Raw genomic sequence first — 2,821 nt, 5'->3', positions numbered from 1 at the left:
AGAAAAAGAAGCGCAAGAGGAAGGAAAGCTACGCAATCTACATCTACAAAGTGTTGAAGCAAGTTCATCCGGACACTGGCATATCATCTAAGGCCATGAGCATCATGAACAGTTTCGTGAACGACATTTTCGAGCGCATCGCGGCAGAGGCCAGCCGCCTCGCCCACTACAACAAGCGCTCCACCATCACCAGCCGCGAGATACAGACGGCCGTGAGACTGCTGCTGCCCGGGGAGCTGGCCAAGCACGCTGTCAGCGAGGGCACCAAGGCTGTCACCAAATACACCAGCTCCAAGTGAGCAGGTCTGGTGTGCACATGCTTACATAAACGGTCCTTTTCAGGACCAAGAACATGATCATGAAAGGAAATGCTTCTGCTGCTGTTCTACAATTCCCTCAATCCCTATGATAGTAAATGTAAGCTTAACCAAGGCAGAAATATTTTCATTAAAAAAAGTCTTTAAGACGCATGGTTTACTGGCTGAGATATATATATATATATTTTTTTTTTTTGCTTACTTCTGTGGTCATTAGTACATTGCTACAAATATATTTATATATATAAAAAAATAAATAAAAAAATCCTTTCTATTTAATTTAGTTAGATCATATATCAATATTAATGGCAAAGACCAGTTGCATCGATTCACTTTGAAAATAATTCCATTTGTGCTAAAACTGGACACAGTAAAAAAAAAAAAAAAAAAAAAAAAAAAAAAAAAAAAAAAAAACTGAAAAAAAAATATATATATACACACACACACACACATAATTCGAATTCATATTATGCTTAACTGCGTTTGAATTTGCAATCATGCACAAGATGTTTTGTACTTCGAAGTAAAAACAACATAATGTACTATTTAACTACCCACAGTACAAATGGATCCAAAAAAAAAGTGAATTTTCATGCAGACGAAAATGCTTACATTTATTCTATTTATATTAAGTACCCATTACTAACAGCTTATACTGGGTGGAATACAACAGTTGACATGATTTTACTTATATGGCAATTTAATATTTAACCAAAATTAATGGTAAACTAATATTTTAAAGTGTCATTTATGGCCCCTTACCTTCAGCATGTTTGCTTCCTTGCACACAAACGAGGACAAACACATCACCCAACTGAAAAAAAAAAAAAATTTCACTTGCATCACAAATAATTTAAAATTTTTCACCACATGAAGTAAATATTTCGCAATAAAAAAAAATATAGCCCTAGGACTCGTGTGCACACCTTTTCTTCCCCACATCGCACACGCAAACAAAACTTCCAAATTATTACAAAATCACTCGATTATTATACATACATAAACACACATGTATTTTCCGAATAAGTGAGAAATGCAGGCCGATGAAAGTCAAATTTCGTTTCGGAAATTAAATCTCGCACAACTACCGACACATAACCAAACTTGCGTACATTTACATAGCATTAACCCTCTAAATAATAAACAAATGAAAGCAGAAAAAACAACATCGCTACCCACCGCGCGCGCTCCTGGCGGCGGGAGTAGGAACTACTTTGCACACAGACCGACATAGCCCCCTGCCAAAAACAGTAAAATAAATAATATATATAAGTCTTTTGGCGGGAAAAAATTTCTCAACCGCCTGGGAGCACCCTAGTGTGTGCCTGTCTTTAGGTTATGTTACTTTTAACTTCATTTTCTACAGGCAGACGCGAGGGTGCTCGTCTATTATTTTTATTTTTTTAAATTCTTTCCTACCTTTGGTGTGCCATGCAAGAATTTATCGTCAAAATGGCGGCCCCGAGTGCAAATTTCTCGTCTGCACTGCTGGCTGGATGATTATGTGATGTTTTGAAGGAGGGTGTTTTTTTTTTGTTTGGATTTTGTGTGAGGGGGGGAGGGGGCTGGGCTAGCTTTTTTTTTTTTAAATTTTCTAAACATTCATCTCTTATGTAACAGTGTTCAGCATTAAAAAATTTAAAAGAAGAGGCACTTACTCATCAATTTCAAAACAGCCTATGAAGAAAAATAAAAAAAATTTAAATTCATTCCAGTTTTATACATTCATGATTTGATCACATGTATAACTTTTCTTTTTTATTACCTTATTTAATTTTATTATTATTACTACTATTGCTGCTACAACCTAGAAGATACCTCAGTGATACTAATACCTGCTGGTAAAGTTAAAGGTTTCACCTTTCTTTCTTTAAACATATCACAATACCTTTCTTGAGTTAAATATTATCTAATGGCTTTAAGAAGTTATGGTAATGTTCATCAGTTATAGAGTGTGGGTTTGTGTGTGTGTGTGAGAGTGTATTTTGAAGAGGGCTTTGGTGGTTGGGATGGTGAGGGTGGTGGGTGTTGTGTGTGGGGAGGGGGGGGGGGGAAGTAAAAGAGTGTTCATTACACGATTTCTCCTGTTGTTTGTAACAATCACACCTGGTATAGCTATTTCGAGTGGCAAATACAAACTGCAAAAAAAAAACATCTATATCATTGCCAACGGCCATATCACGATGAACACACCGGTTCTCGTCCGATCACCGAAGTTAAGCATCGTCGAGCGTGGTTAGTACTTAGATGGGTGACCGCTTGGGAACACCACGTGCCGTTGGCACTACTATTTTGCACCCTACAGAAAAAAATTTTTTTTTTAAAAATTTCAATTTTAAATTTTTTTTTCCCCCACAATCACCACATTTCCCCCCCCCCCCCCCTAACACACACACTCACTCTCTCTCAATCAATCAATCAATCAATCAATCAATCAATCAATCAATCACTCACTCACTCACTCACTCACTCACCCACCCAGTAGCTGTGAATCTTTGCATGTG

The 2,821-nt window shown here is 37.1% G+C and overlaps 1 non-coding gene across 1 annotated transcript; it reads left to right on the top strand.

Annotated features, from left to right (window-relative positions):
- The first annotated feature begins 2,482 nt into the window (after positions 1–2,482).
- LOC134544191 (5S ribosomal RNA) lies at positions 2,483–2,601 on the top strand. Its single transcript, XR_010077584.1, has one exon. It is a non-coding gene; the product is annotated as a 5S ribosomal RNA (ribosomal RNA).
- Positions 2,602–2,821: the final 220 nt, after the last annotated feature.

The sequence above is a fragment of the Bacillus rossius genome, unplaced genomic scaffold (genome assembly GCF_032445375.1).
Source record: "Bacillus rossius redtenbacheri isolate Brsri unplaced genomic scaffold, Brsri_v3 Brsri_v3_scf32, whole genome shotgun sequence".
In the NCBI taxonomy this organism is placed as follows: Eukaryota; Metazoa; Arthropoda; class Insecta; order Phasmatodea; family Bacillidae; genus Bacillus; species Bacillus rossius.
This window is presented reverse-complemented; position numbering and strand designations above follow the sequence as displayed.